A 16,580-nucleotide genomic window follows, 5' to 3' on the forward strand; every position below is an offset into this window, starting at 1 on the left:
TCATGAAGTTTTGTGAGATGAAGGATGTGTGCTGTTTGTTCTTGTTTGAGGTCCTCTTATGTATATTGAGGGAACACAGAAAAGACACATGACTCACAATCATTCAAATTAGTGGCCAGGTGTGGTGGTTCTTGCCTGTAATCCCAGCGCTTTGGGAGGCTGAGGCAAGAGGATCACTTGAGGCTAGGAGTTTGAGACCATCCTGGGAAACATCGCTAGAACTTGTCTCTATGAATTTTTTTTTTTAATTAGCCAGGTGTGGTGTCTCTGTCTGTAGTCCTAGCTACTCGGGAGGCTGAGGTAGGAGGATTTCTTGAACCCAGAAGTTTGAGGCTGCAGTGAGCTCTGATTGTACCACTGTACTCCAGCCTGGGTGACAGAGTGAAACACTGACAAAAAAAAAAAAAAATGAAAGCAAAACCACACAAGTTCGTGTGTGGTAAGTCCTATAAAGAATTCCAGGTGTATGGGAGTTTGGAATAAAGGTCTATGGGAGTTTGGAAGAGGAGAATATGACTTCCTCTTTGAGGAAATTCAATTTGGCTTTATAGTATAAATGGCATTCAGTGAAGACCCTCAATAAGAGATCACATTGGAACATGTGTGCCAAGGTTGTGGTGGTGGAGATAGTATGGGTTACAAGGGTTTCACATGTTCTGTGGCAGGGACAACCCAAGCCAAGGTTCAGAATGTTCTGAAGCAAAGAATTATTGGGTGGAAGCAGGGAGGTATTAATGGTTTGAGCAAGTTGACACATTGGTCAGGCTGGGTGAAGAGATATTCATATTTGGGGTTGAGGACCAATTTACATACTCTAATACAAAGCATTATTTTTCTGAGGGTTCACAGTCGCCTTTGGGAGTGGATGTTCTGAACCCCTCAATGCAGGATGCAAACATCAGAATCAAGTTAATTTTATCAAATAAAAACATGTTTCTTCCAACAACAAAAGGGCATCCTGTGGCAACAAAGGGATGTTTGACCTCCTGAAAGACAACGATCAGAAAGTTTCTGGAAGGTCTCATTTATGTCATTAATGTAGGTGAGACACTATATAGCCACATGCCAATAAAGGCAAGACAAGGCTCGATTTACAAAAAGCAAGAATCTTTAAAATTTATGACATCACAGTTTCTTCCAAGGAAGCTTCAAACCTGAGAATCTGATATCTAAGATATTATAAAGCAGATTGAGGTGAATTTTAGGAGAAACGTTTTGAGACTTCTTACAGCTCCAGAACTGCATTCTTTGAACTTAAAGGAGGTCTATTGCTTAGAGTTTGGTATGATAAAAAATATTTCTTTTTTTTACTAGCTGTTTTCATCCTTGTGGCATTACAAAACAATTTATATTTTATTTATTCTTTTACAATTGCTGAAATTGAGACAGCTGAGTGAGAGATCTCTTTCCAACCTGGGAGACAATTTGATTGTTGTGTTCATATAGAAGCATCTTAATGTGAAATCTGAATCCGGAGGGCATGGAAGATTGAAAAGTGCCCTGGCAGAAGAAAACTAAAAAAATTTCTACTCTTTATTGGAAAGTCAGGGAACAACAAATGGAATTCACAGGTAGATGCAGCACCGTTGCTAAACTTTCACAGGATTAGCCAGCAAAGGTAGACAGTGGATTTGCACTTAAATCAACCTCTTTAATCTACAGCCACATGGTGCGCATATAAATGATGAATATAATGGTCAAGGAGGAAGAATGGGAAAGACAAGACTCGTGGCTAGGAAGCACTGGGTGGAGAGTTAAAAGAAAAACTTTGACAGTCACTTTCTGACTTTATAATATTTTTATTTCAAGTGGGTATCTGTAGTTGTAAAACATATGTAGCCCCTGAAACTCTATGCATTGGAAGAAATAAGTACAGAAACTGCAAGATTTTATGAATATTGAGAAAACATAATTCAAATATTTTGATTTCACAGAGTCAATACTGTATTATCTCATTTTGTTTCATTTTATGGAGGCACATGTCCTCTTCAAATATATATATTTATTAAGTCAAGAAACAGTCTTTTGTAGATAAATGTTAATCAAAAGAAGAAAGCAATAAAGTAAATTAAGAAAGAAAATTAGTGCTTACTTTTTTTTTTGGAAGGTATAGAAATCTAAAAGATGGTCAGGGTTTTAAACAACTTGAAAACATACTAGAAGTGAATCTTCTATGTTGAATTAGTTGAAAACATATTAAGTACTGAATCTCATAAAACCAGCAACTAGAGATGAAAATACATGCAATGGAAATAATTCATGTTTATTGCAGTCTAGTAACCTTATAATCAGTAGTTTTCTAGTCTGCTTGATATTGACATATTCATCATTTGATTTATAGCTAATATTCTTTTTCTACGATGGTAACTCAACTCTCAATACTCATCACCAGATTTTGCATCCTATCATTCAGGAGCCACATTTTCAATGCTCATAAATGCTTGTGTGTGGCAACATTTAACATTTGGGAAAATTGTTATTTTGACATTATTTTAAACATACAGAAGAGTTGCAGAAATATAACACAGAACTCTTGTAAACATTTTATATAGACTAACAAATTGTTTGCATTTTGCCCCATTTACTCACTCTCATTCTCATTCTTTTTCCATCTCTTTCTCTCTCCTCTCTCTTGACCGTTTAAGAGTAAATTACATATAATGATCTTTTATTCTTAAACATTTCAATGTATGTTTCTTAGAAAGAATAAAGACATTCTCCTACATAACTACAGTATAATGATCAACATCAAAAAAATTGACATTAGAAGTCCTAGCCAGAGAAATAAGGCAAGAAAAATAAATAAAAGGCATCCAAAAAGGAGTAAAAGAAGTCAAATAATCTCTCTTCACTGATGACTCTGTAACTAGAAAACCCTAAAGGCTCCAACAAAAGGCTCCTGGAAGTGAAAAATAACTTTAGTAAACTTTCAGGATACAAAAGCAAAGTACAAAAGTTAGTGGCATTTCTGTATACCAATACATTCAAGTTGAGAACAAAATCAAGAATGGAATCCCATGTCAATAGCAACAAAGATGACAACAATAGACACTGCAGAGTACCAGAGGGTAGGGGATAAGGGTTAAGAAACTGTGGGGTACTATGTAAAAAAAACCTGCACCTGTACCCCCTGAATAAAATAAAAATTGAAATTATCTTTTAAAATGTTGACCTTGATACATTCCTATTATGTAATCCATATTCCGTAATTAAATGTTGTCAATGTCCTCAACATTTTGTATATAAAATATACATGTATTCCAATCATAGGTGTAATCTAAGATCACACATTGCATTTAGCTTTTCTTTAATCTGAAACAGTTCTTCAGCCAATTATTTCATATACTAGTACTAAAAGGGATATACTGACCAACATTTACTTTTGATATTCAGTTGATTTCTCACGGAGCTGGTGGAGCACAGATATTGCAGAACATGCAGTTATAAGATCAACCTGAAAATGACAACAAAATTCAGTGGTCTGGGTCCTCAGAGAGAGACTTGAGATTGGTAATACATTGATTTAGTTTTACTCTTCCAGTAGTGTCCTCAGCCAGGGGGTCAAAAATTTAATTAGATTCAGGTCAACTCTAATGTTCCTAGGTTCTACGACAAATATAGCTGGAATATTAAATGTTATGAAAAAGAATATAATTTGGAGGTGGAAACAATTATGATTTAGGTTTCCATAGATGCAAAGCCATGTGATGTCACACACTTGAATTCTTATTCTCTGAGGGTAATTTGCATTGTCATTCAGATACTGTCCCACCCTAGTCCAAGACAGAAAACTCAGGTGACTAAAGTGTCTAGACCCAGAGCACAGAAGAAACTCTGGCACAGGGACACCTGCCCGAAAACCAAACCTTGGTTACAAAGGATTGATAGTTTAGGCCAGGCGCAGTGGCTCACGCCTGTAACCCAAGCACTTTGGGAGGCCGAGGTGGGCAAATCAGCTGAGGTCAGAAGTCTGAGACCAGCCTGACCAACATGGAGAAACCCCATCTCTACTAAAAATGCAACATTAGCTGGGCGTGGTGGCACATGCCCATAATCCCAGCTACTTGGGAGGCTAAGGCAGGAAAATCACTTGAACCCAGGAGGCGGAGTTTGTGGTGAGTGGAGAGTGTGCCATTGCACTCCAGCCTGGGCAACGAGAGCAAAACTTTGTCTCAATAAAAAAAAGGAAGGATTGATAATTTCATTCCATTATGTCTGCATATTTGCTATTACATTTCCACTGTTAAACAATTGTACACATTGATATGGTTTGGATTTGTGTCCCTGCTTGTATTAGTCTGTTCTCATGCTGCTAATAAAGACATACCCAAGACTGGGTAATTTATAAAGGAAAGAGGTTTAACTGACTCACGGTTCTGCATGGCTGGGGAGGCCTCACAATCATGGCAGAAGGTGAAGGAGGAGCAAAGTCAGGTCTAACATGGTGGTAGGCATGAGAGTGTATGCAGGGCAACTCCCCTTTATAAAACCATCATATCTCATGAGACTTATTCACTATCATGAAAACAGCACAGGAAAGACTTGCTACCATGATTCAACACCATGATTCAATTATCTCCCACCTGGTCCCTTTCATGACATATCGAGATTATGGGAACAATAATTCAAGATGGGATTTGGGTGGGGACACAGCCAAATCATATCACTGCCCAGATCTCACCAGGTCTCATGTCAAATTGTAATCCCCAGTGTTGGAGGTGGGGCCTGATGGGAGGTGACTGGATTATGGGGGTGGAGTGCTCATGAATGGTTTAGCACCACTTCCTTTTAGCATTGTGTAGTAAATGAATTCTTCTGAGATATGGTTATTTAAAAGTGGGTGGCACCTCCCTCCTTCCCACTTCCCTCCTTCCTCCTGCTTTGGCCATGTGAAGTGCTGGCTCCTCCTATGCCTTGTACCATAATTGTAAGTTCCTGAGGCCTCCGTAGAAGCAGAAGCCACCATGTTTCCTGTATAGCCTGCAGAACCATGAGCCAATTAAACCTCTTGTCTTTATAAATTACCTAATATTGGGTATTTCTTTATAGCAGTGTGATAGCAGACTAATACAACAGTCTATTTCAAGGATTGAGTTTTTCCCCAGTGTATCAGTCCATTTCACACTGCTATAAAGATACTACTTCTTGAAGACTGGGTAATTTATAAAGAAAAGAGTTGTTTTTTTTTTTTTCAGATGGAGTTTCACTGTTGTTACCCAGACTGGAGTGCAATGGCACACTCTCAGCTCACCACAACCTCTGCCTTCTGGGTTCAAGCAATTCTCCTGCCTCAGCCTCTCAAGTAGCTGGGACTACAGTCGTGCACCACCATGCCCAGCTAATTTTTTTGTATTTTTAGTAGACACAGGGTTTCACCTTGTTGACCAGGATGGTCTCGATCTCTTGACCTCGTGATTCACCCACCTCGGCCTCCCAAAGGAAAAGAGTTTTAAATGACTCACAGTTCCACATGAGTGGGAAAGCCTCAGGAAAGTTACAATCATGGCAGAAGACAAAGGGGGAAGCAGGCACCTCTTCACCAGGCAGAAGAAGAGAGAAACAAGTACAGAAGAAACTGCCACCTATAAACCATCAGATTTCACGAGAACTCCCTCACTGTCACGAGAACAATGTGTGGGAAACCACATCCATGATCCAATCACCTCCCACCAGGTCTCTCCCTGACACATGAGGATTACAATTTGGGATGAGATTTGAGTACAGACAAAGAGCCAAACCTTATCACCCAGGTATCATTTTGTTTTCCCTCGAAGACTCCCATGGTATACAGGATTATGTTAAGATTCTGTGAGTGAACCAGAGAACCCAACAGGCCTCATTGAAACTCTCCTGGTGCACAAATATGAGATGACACGTTGCAAGAACTTATAGAATTGGTAGCCCAAAGAGTGGCCATTTCCTCTTTGATTGACTCATGAAAATGAAAGTACTTCTTCAGGCCCAAAGAATCCCTGGGAGGGGTGAAGAATTCCCAAGAAAACCCTTCCTTGGTACACACATGAATATCACAAACATTTATTGGGTGCTGCTGTAGTTGTTTGATTAACAGAAAGGCCAGTCCTGCCTAGAACTGGGTGGGAAAGTGCTAGAATGACAGGAATAAGAGAGGAAAAGTTATCAGAGGTCAGTTTATAGGGGGTTCTGGCGGTTGTGGAAGTAGTTTAAATTTTATTAAAAATTGAATAAGCAACCATTATAGAAATACAACACACATATACTTAATCCATATCTCCACTGCTCTTAACTATTACCTAAAATATTTACCTTAAAAATAGTGTGCAAGAAACAGAGGACTAAATGAAGAGAGAGAGAGGCTGAGATGAAGAAATTGCTAGGTTGTATGTGATTCAATTGGAAGACTAACATAAAAATTCATAGTGGAATGTATCAGTTTTCATAATAGCAGGGACAAGGTGGTTAAGGAGACAAGATGATTAAGGATGAGGTTTAAATCTTAACCTTGATGAAGGGAACTGAAATAGCAATTGTAGTTAGACATTCTTGTGTTTCTGTTTCACTTTGCAAATATTTAACACAAGGAGATGGCCTTTGGAAAGTGAGAATATGAGGGAAGGGAAGTGTTTGAGGAAATGAGGTAGGGATTACAAGGGAATCTGGGACTTTCTTCAGTGATGATTAGGAAACAGGAGCTGGGTACCTAGATGCTGGGGCGTTGAATGTATGTCTGAATATCAAGGTGGTGGTGCTGGAAGCATTAGTGTCAAATGCAACCATTTTGCTATGTATTTGCTTAGATTTTGGGTTAGGTTTGTGTTGCTTCCAGAACCTAACAAATGACCACCAACCAAGCAGCTTAAAACAACACTAATTTGTTACATCACAGTTCTTCCGGCCAAAAGTCCAGATGGCCTTGGCTGTGCTTCTTGTGTAGAGTCTTACAAATCTGAAGCCAAGGCGTTGTCTGGACTGGGCTCAGAGTGGGAAGATCTGCTTCTCTTCTCATTCAGGATTCAAATCACTGCTTCTTCACTGGTTGCAACCAGAGATTATTCTCAGCTTCAAGAGGTGACCTACACTCCTTAGCTTATACCCCCTTTCCAGCTTCAAAGCCAGCAAGGAAACTGAATTTCTTTGACTTATTCTCCTGCCTTTTTGCTTTTCTATTTAATTCATTTTTTTAAGAGATGGAGTCTTGCTATGTTGCCCAGGTTTGTCTCAAATTCCTCAGTTTAAGTGTTCCCAATGTGCTGGTATTACAGGTGGGAAGCACTGTGCTTGCCATGCCTTGACTTTTCAGGGCTCCTGTGATTACTTTGAACCTACCTGGACCATGCAAGATAATTTCTCTATCTTAAAGTCAAGTGATTCGTAATGTTAATTACATCTGCAAATTCCCTTTTTCCAGGTAAGGTAATATATTCACAGTCCCAGGGATTAAGGAATGGAAACTTCTCAGGGGTCACAATTGTGCAGACTCCATATTTCAATCATAGTGTTACCCTTCTCTAAATGCACAGTTTTAGGCAAGTTTTTGCAACCCTACTCCTCAGTGTCCTTGAATGGGAAATGAGGAAAATGATGGTAACTACCTCATGGGGTATTTGAAGAATTAAACAACTTCATACTTGTACAGCAAATAGAATGATGTTTGGCATGTGGTTAGAGTTCTGTAAGTATCAGCTTTTATTTTAAAGGGAAAACAGGATCCAAAGTTAGAGATGACTTGCTAATCAAGAAAAATGGGGATTCAAGGTTGAAGCCCATAGTTAGACTGAGTTAAACTGGATAAGAAAACAGCAACAAATTCCTCCTGCAGGTGAGTTGAGTTTAGTTAATAAGCAAGGAGCAAATATGATTATTTCAGGCAAAGGCTACTCTTCTGTGTTCCTCCAAGGCAAAAGCAAAACCAGGTCTGATAAAGGAGGTGATAGAAACTCAGCAACTCCTCCCTGCCACGCTGCACTTAGTATGCATACTTTATCTAGAGTGAACTGTGTGAGAAAACCACTGGATGGGCCACATTCTGGAGGACTTTCTATGGAAGCAGAATGCTCAGGTATTTCTCGCTTTACAAGGGCCATCCATAAATCCCACTGATGGAGGTTTTCAGAGATCTGCTAAAGAGATCTTAGAAATGTGTGTCATGTTGTGCACCAAACCAGGCAATTAAGTCATCCTTCCTGAATTTTAACTGAGATTTACCTACATTTCATAATTTTGTCTGCTTGAGTTTCCTTCTCTTCCCGTTTTCAAAATATCTGCTTCATTTTGTCATGGAAGATCGGCTTCAGGGATCTTTTTAAAGTTGCCTAGATTCGTTGAATGTCCTTAGAACAAAGAGAGTGAACAAATTGCCTTGTTTTTTTTTTTTGTTTTTGTTTTTTGGTGTAGTGTATCAGCCATGCTTGTTCAAAACCAAAAAGGAAGACATTGTAGAAAAATGAGGTCAGCAAAGGCCACAGAAGCATTTCTTAAGTTTCAGAGAGGATTTAAAGTTTTCTACACTATGAAACTACTAAAAGTAAAATAAAAAGACATTTTTATTAGATTTTTTTCTTTATTTCTGTGACTCCCATTAGCTGAGAAAAAGATATTGGTTCTGTGTACAGAGAATAATGGGAGAGTAAACCTCTTCTTGATTCAGCTACATGCAACAATTATCGAATTTTAGACTAAGAACTTTCTGAAAATGATAGTTGGGAAATGTTGAGCTTTAAACTGGAATTTTCTATCTATCTCTCTATCTATCTACCTACGTACCTACACACAATGTATAATTTCTCTTTTTATCTTTTTAATGTATCTTTTTATCTCTAAGAGAGAGATTTATAATGTTATAAATTATGCTATATATAATGTTATGTTATATATATTATGAAAAGGAATACCTTTTCCAATTTTTCACTATTAGTGCAGTGTCTAAATAGATAATCTTTAAAAACACTTATATACCATCTATATAAATGTGTAATTAACTGTCCAAGAAATGGACTATTAAATAAATAAGTTTTTCTCTATGTCAGGGTGACATTCTGAGTCAACAGCAAGGAGAAGTATTGGAATCTTTCCTGAAGATAAACTAAGTAATCGACCTTGTAGGTCCACATGCAGTGTCTTTTCACATTTTCCACACAGAATGCTTTATGTACGTAGAAAAGTGTCAGCTTCATTCTCCCTCCAAATGGCATCCTATTAATCATTCTCTGATTATTTCTTCTGTCAAGTGAAAGGCCCCTGCAAACAGCTCCATGTCACCCAGGGCAGGGGGCAGGCAGGTCATGTGTCCTATGCACATTCCCTCTTTCGGGGAGAAGAAGAGTGGGACATTGGTCGCAGGTACATTATTGTCCAGAAGAGGCAGCTGCTCTGTGTTATCCTGTGGACAATCCAGTTGTCTCTCTATAGTAACTTTTACAAGTAAAAGGAGATTAAATGAATGTCTGTTAGTACTTTCTTTAAAATTATTTCTCATCAATAACGATAACTATCTCCCCATTTACATGCAAGAGAGCCTTGCTATCCGTGCAGGCAAACGTTGTAATTCATGGTAAAACGCAATAACCCAGAAGAGTTCTATGTATTCATGTAAAAACTCAATATATGGTGATCCTAAAGAGAAGCATGTAATTTCAATCCAAGAAGTATAAACCTTTATGCATCCGGCTATAAATATTAAAATTACCTTATAATGAAGACATTAATGTGGGCCGGTGGGGTAGAGAATTAGAGTGAGAAGAAAAGATGAACAGTGATACTCTCTTTCGTATAATTATTTTCCTCTTCAGACTTAATTTGATATTATGTGCTGTTTTCCTATAATGTGCAACAGCATTATTTTTCTTTTTATTATCATTCTGGGCTGACACAAAAACTCTATCATCTCTCATCCCCTTTATTGAGCCAAGGAAGTCAAAACATTCTACCCCTGAAGTGTGGTTTGCTCCTACTCCTTCTCCTAATTATTTTCCTCTTAGGATTTACTTTTCTGTCTTTTTTTCCCCAATCTAAATCCATTCTCTCTGGAAACATATGTGAAGTGTGATCTTTTCAGAATAGTGACTATATCCTTGCCCACTTTGTCTTTCTAGCCTCACAGGACTTTATCAAAGTAACCTTTGCATTCGTAGCCACCTGCTGTCATGTGTGTACCCTTTAGCCTCCAGCTGTAAGGTAAACTCCTTGAGGTCACATAATTTCTGTCACAGAACACTCAAACCATAGGGAACTTATGAATTACTTGATGGGAAGTGTGAGATGATTCATTCATTCAACATGTATTTATTGAGTGCCTATTATGTGATAACATCTTTCTAGGTGCAAGGTATTATACAGCAACGTATAAAGAAACAAAAACTCCTGTCCTCCCAGAGCTAATACTGATGCGTTTGAATCTGAGGATGACTTTACTCACAGAGGTAGAGATAATACAGATTTTAATTATCGATTAGTATTCTTTTGTTTGATACTTGAATTTTTCCTGTGATGCGAGGTTTATAAGCATTCTTCTACCACCACTCAGCTTTCATGTTTTACTTCTGCCCTTGGGAGTTTGATTGTGATCCAGAACCGCATTCAATCTCTATGACTTCTTCAGCTCACTTTTTCATCTATCGTTTTCTTAGCTGCACATTTCCATATCTCCTAGGATTAGTAAATATCTTAAAATAAATTTTGTGTAAAAAAAAAGAAGCCCAGTTTCATTGTTTCAAAATAGGAGTGGCTGCTCCAAAAATACCTCAAAGGTATGTATTAGGGTCCATCACATTATAATTCATTAGTCACGCTGGGGAGGGCAGTATGCAAGGCACAGATACCTTCATGGGTCAGCTTAATCAATAAAGAAAATGTGTCGTCTTATACATACATGTGCCTGAGATTAGTGGGAAGGCCTTTTTTAATGGGAAGAGGATGAGGACCTGAGCACCACATGGCCCTTCTTTTCCTCTCATCCAGAGTTAGAGCACAGGCACAGTTTATGACAGTAAGCTCTGGAGTCAGAATGCCAGTGTCACACTTCTGTTCCAAGTACAATAACTCCACCTTCACAAGCTACATTTTGTCCATGTGTAAGATCTAAACCTAATAGACTCTATCACATTCTGATACCATGAGGATTAGAAACGACAATAGCTGTTGATCAAATGATACAAAATGTCAATTAGACAGGAGGAATATTATGGAACGTGGTAACTACTGTTAGTAATGATACGATGTACTTGAAAATTGCTAAGGGAGTAGATTTTCATGCTCTTGCCTGCAAAAAATAAGTATGTGAAGTAATGCATATGTGAATTAGGTTCATCTAGCCTCTCCACAATGTGTAGATGTTTCAAAACATCATGTTGTGCATCATAAATGAATGCAGTTTTTGTCAATTAAAAAAATAAAATTTTTAAAGAAAGACACAAGAGATATAAAGTGAATAGCACAGGCTCTAAAATGGAGTGCCTGTTCAGTTATTGTCAACTCTTATTAATCAATGCGTCATTGATAATATGACATCCTTGAGGCATAGACTAGCTGTTAGGATCACTCTTATTAGGTATATGTTCTTTCAGATACTCATTCCAAGTTCTGAATTGTTTATAATTACTCATGAGATAATGGAGCCAGAGGTTAATTGTCATTGCAAAGATGAAGACAAAGGAAGAATGTGGACTTTCTGCTTCCTAAGGCACAACTGTACTGACTAGCCCCAAAATCCCCCTCTCATGTTACGTGTGATCTTGGTTAAATGTCTCCTCCCATGCTGGTCAGTGGAGTTTTCTCTAAAAAAATATTATTTAGTACCTTCAATCACAAAAGCTCACTTCTTTGTTTGTCTGAAATATGCTTACTTTAGATTTCAAGGTAATTTTCTACAGCCCTCATAGATCAAATTGGTGTCCACAACACTTAGCATCTTATTCCATTTTGCAAACTATTGGCATATTTCCACCTCTACCTGGGCTTCAAAGCTATAGACTGGTTATGAGAAAGTGCAGATTTGTGTTGCAGGCTTGGTATTTCTTTTGTTCTTGGATGTTCAGTTTTCTTTTCTTTTCTTTTTAACTGTACTTCAAGTTCTGGAGTACATGTGCAGATCTTGCAAGATTGTTGCATAGGTACACACCTGCCATGGTGGTTTGCTGCCTTCATTCCCCTGTGACCTCCCTCAGGCATTTCTTCCAATGTTATGCCTCCCCAACTTCCCCACCCCCCTCTATCCCTCCCCTAGCCCCCATCCCTCAAAAGACCCCAGTGTGTGATGTTCCCCTCCCTGTGTCCATGTGTTCTCATTGTTCAGCACCCACCTATGATGCGGTGTTTGGTTTTCTGTTCGTGTCAGTTTGCTGAGAATGATGGTTTCAAGATTTATATATGTCCCTACAAAGGACACGAACTCATACTTTTTTATGGCTGCATAGTATTCCCCGGTGTGTATGTGCCACATTTTCTTTATCCAGTTTATCACTGATGGGCATTTGCATTGGCTCCAGGTCTTTGCTATTGTAAACAGTGCTGCAATGAGCATATGTGTGCTTGTGTCTTTATAATAGAATGATTTATAATCCTTTGAGTATATATCCAGTAATGGGATTGCTGGGTCAGATGGTATTTCTGTTTCTAGATCCCTGAGGAATTGCCACACTGTCTTCCACAATAGTTGAACTAATTTACACTCCCACCAACGGTGTAAAAGTTTTCCTATTTCTCCACATCCTCTCCAGCATCTGTTGTCTCCATATTTTTTAATGATCACCATTTTAACTGGCATGAGATGGTATCTCAAGGTGGTCTTGATTTGCATTTCTCTAATGACCAGTGATGATGAGCATTTTTTCAAACAATGCTATGCACATAAACCAGTAAATTTAGAAGAAATGGATAAATTCCTGGACACTTACACCCTCCCAAGTATAAACCAGGAAGAAGTTGAATCCCTGAATAGACCAATAGCAAGGTCTGAAGTTGAGGCAGCAATTAATAGCCTACCAACCAAAAAAAGTTCAGGTACAGATGCGTTCACAACTGAATTCTACCAGACATACAGAGAGGAGTTGGTACCACTCCTTCTGAAACTATTCCAAACAATAGAAAAAGAGGGAATCCTCCCCAACTCATTTAATGAGACCAACATCATCCTGTTACCAAAACCTGGCAGAGACACAACTAAAAAAGAAAACTTCAGGCCAATATCTATGATGAACATAGATGCAAAAATCTTTAATAAAATATTGGCAAACCAAATGCAACAGCATATCAAAAAGCCTATCCATCACGATAAAGTAGGCTTCATCCCAGGGATACAAGTCTGGTTCGATATATGCAAATCCATAAATGTAATCCATCACATAAATGGAACCAAAGACAAAAACCACATGATTATTTCAATAAATGCAGAGAAGACCTTTGACAAAATTCAACAGCCCTTTATGCTAAAAATTCTCAATAAACTAGATATTGATGGAATGTGTCTTAATATAATAAAACCTATTTATGACAAATGCACAGCCAATATCATACTGAATGGGCAAAAACTGGAAGCATTCCCTTTGGAATCTGGCACTAGACAAGGAAGCCCTCTCTCACCACTCCTATTCAGTATAGTATTGGAAGTTCTAGCCAGAGCAATCAGTCAAGAAAAAGAAATAAAGGGTATTCAAATAGGAAAGGAGGAAGTCAAATTGTCTGTATTTGCAGACGACATGATTGTATATTTAGGATTTTCAGTTTTCTCAGTGTAAAATATACCTCATAAGCTTTGACAACCTCATGGAGATTTTACAGGATGTGAGAGACAATCCCTTAATTTAATTCTATTTTAAGTAAAGTTTCTCTTATAGTAGAACACACAGAAAAGTAAGCAAAGCATAAGTGTCCAGCTTGATGAATTTTCACAAAAGGGACAGATGTATGTCACTAGCCACAAGACAAAAAAGGGCGATAGAACATGACTCTTCTTCTTGAAGACCCATTCATGCCCACTCCGAACCGCTACAGACCTCAAAATGGTAACACTTTTCTGATTTCTGTCATGATGGGTGAGTTCTGCTTGTTTCAAATATCCTGGGAGACTGGTGGACTCTTTCTTCTTTTCTATCTTACTGCAGAATTGATAATTATTTTTATAACTTCCAGGAGGAAAGGAGCTAAATGTGGCAGCAACTAACCCAGTTGAGGCCCTATCATTTAAAAATTTCCTTACAAATGATTTATTATTAACTAGATGATCAGAGCCTATTTTATATCATGGAGTTATGGAGATTTTTAGATTTCTTCATTTTCTCTTTTAGCAAAACTGTGTGTACGTACTGACCCCCAAAACACATTTGACCCCACTGGATAATGACCTCCTTTCTCAAGACTGATTAAGTCTTTGGACATTTGATCTTCCTATTTCATTTTGACTCATATTTCACAATTAATTCTTTGACTTACTTACCGTGGGATTGGACTTCCATCTTTTTTTTTTTCATCATTCTCTCTCTTGTTCCTTTTCTCTCTTTCTCTAACTCATTTTTTTTTCTTGGCTTTTCTATTTTACCAGCCCAACTGTGCACAAAGTATGATTAATTGTTATTTAGCTGCAGAAGATTGGCAGTGTCTTTATCAGGAAGCCAGACTGTTTTGTTTAGGCAGATTCTGTTTCCACTAATGAGGATACAATAAACATCACTTCATTTGCAAGTTCATACCCTCCTTCACATGTAAGGAATAACATGGCTTTGTCATATTGAGCTTTTCTTCATAGAGTTCTTAGTTTTGTCAGGAAACTTTGAAATAGATAAAAAGGCACAAATTTACAGTATAAGGTGAATTTCCTGTTACATTTAAGAGGAACTATAATGACTGAAGGAATTTAATCTTTACAAAGGTGCTTTAAAACTACATCTAATTTTACATAATGTGGCTACTTAGTAAGAACATCTTATCAAAAAATAGCAAAATACAGGATAAATTGAAATTATAGCAGTTTCTTAGAAGTGGGACTATTTCAATAAGAGAAACACTCTATTAACTATTCCTTCACTGATAAAAATTCTAAAGTAATTTTACGTAGGATATCAACACTTGAAAATTTACACACCAATGTGTTTTCAACAGTCAAAATAGGCTTTTCTCAATTTATGGTGCTAGCAGAAAAGGCAATAAACCTCATCTAGCAAATAATAGAACTAATCTACTTTGAACCAAAATTAGAGTATTATTTGCATCAAAAATTAATGGTTTAGGAGCTTGCCTGATTCTAAATTCAGCTCTGAGCAACAGCTAACTTGGTGCTCAAAGCCCACTGGATAGTAATAAGCTGCTGTATGCTATAAGATGTTTTATGCTAAGGTACACACCAAAGCTCATGGTGGAAGGAGATTCCAATCCTATCATCATGTCTAGTGATATTAATTACTGTGCCTCTCATACCTTCTAATTGCTCATTAAAAGACATACAAGTCATCATAGAATTGCACGTGTGTACAACCTGAACTCTTATATTCTTCATTAGAACCTCAGGCACTGAGCTTTGTTTTTGTTTAATTTTTAACTTTTAGTTTAGGTCCAGGAGTACATAGCAAGGTTTGTTGTATTTGATCTCGTGTCATGGGGGTTTGTTGTACAGATTATTTCATCACCCAGGTATTAAGCCCAGTACCCAATGGTTATTTTTTCTGCTCCTCTCCCTCCTCCCACCCTCCACCCTTCAGTAGACCCCAGGGTCTGCTGTTTCTTTTAAGTTCATGAGTTCTTATCATTTAGCTCCCACTTATAATCTGTTTTCTGTTCCTGTGTTAGTTTGCTAAGCATAGTAGCCTCGTGCTGGGCGCGGTGGCTCAAGCCTGTAATCCCAGCACTTTGGGAGGCTGAGGCGGGTGGATCACGAGGTCAAGAGATCGAGACCATCCTGGTCAACATGGTGAAACGCCGACTCTACTAAAAATACAAAAAATTTAGCTGGGCATGGTGGCACGTGTCTGTAGTCCCAGCTATTTGGGAGGCTGAGGCAGGAGAATTGCCTGAACCCAGGAAGCGGAGGTTGCAGTGAGCCGAGATCACACCATTGCACTCCAGCCTGGGTAACAAGAGCGAAACTCCATCTCAAAAAAAAAAAGAATAGTAGCCTCCAGTTTTATCCATGTGCTCTAGAAGAGACAAGATCTCATTCTTTGTTCATGGATACATAGTATTCCATGGTGTATACGTACCACATTTTCTTAATCCAGTCTATCATTGATGGGCATTTAGATTGATTCCATGTCTTTGCTATTGTGAATAGTGCTGCAATGAGCACACACATATATGTGTCTTTATTGTAGAATGAGTTACATGACTCTGGGTATATACCCAGTAATGGGATTGCTGGGGTAATATGATTTCCAGAGGCTATTTCCTCATCTATAAAATTAGGGCATAGGATTAGAGATGTGGTTAGTGTGGTGGTGGAAGGTACTGGAGGAGGTGAGACTTTAGACCCAGACCTTTGCTATAAAAGGACCCATGTGGCCTGGATCTGTAACGCCCCCCCCCCTACTTTTGGCTGAGAACCCTGCAGTGGATGTCTCAAATATTGTCATAGTTTGGACAACAGGCATTAAAAGCAGATGCAGGAAGTCATGACAAAG

This window comes from Callithrix jacchus, chromosome X (genome assembly GCF_049354715.1).
Source record: "Callithrix jacchus isolate 240 chromosome X, calJac240_pri, whole genome shotgun sequence".
In the NCBI taxonomy this organism is placed as follows: domain Eukaryota; kingdom Metazoa; phylum Chordata; class Mammalia; order Primates; family Cebidae; genus Callithrix; species Callithrix jacchus.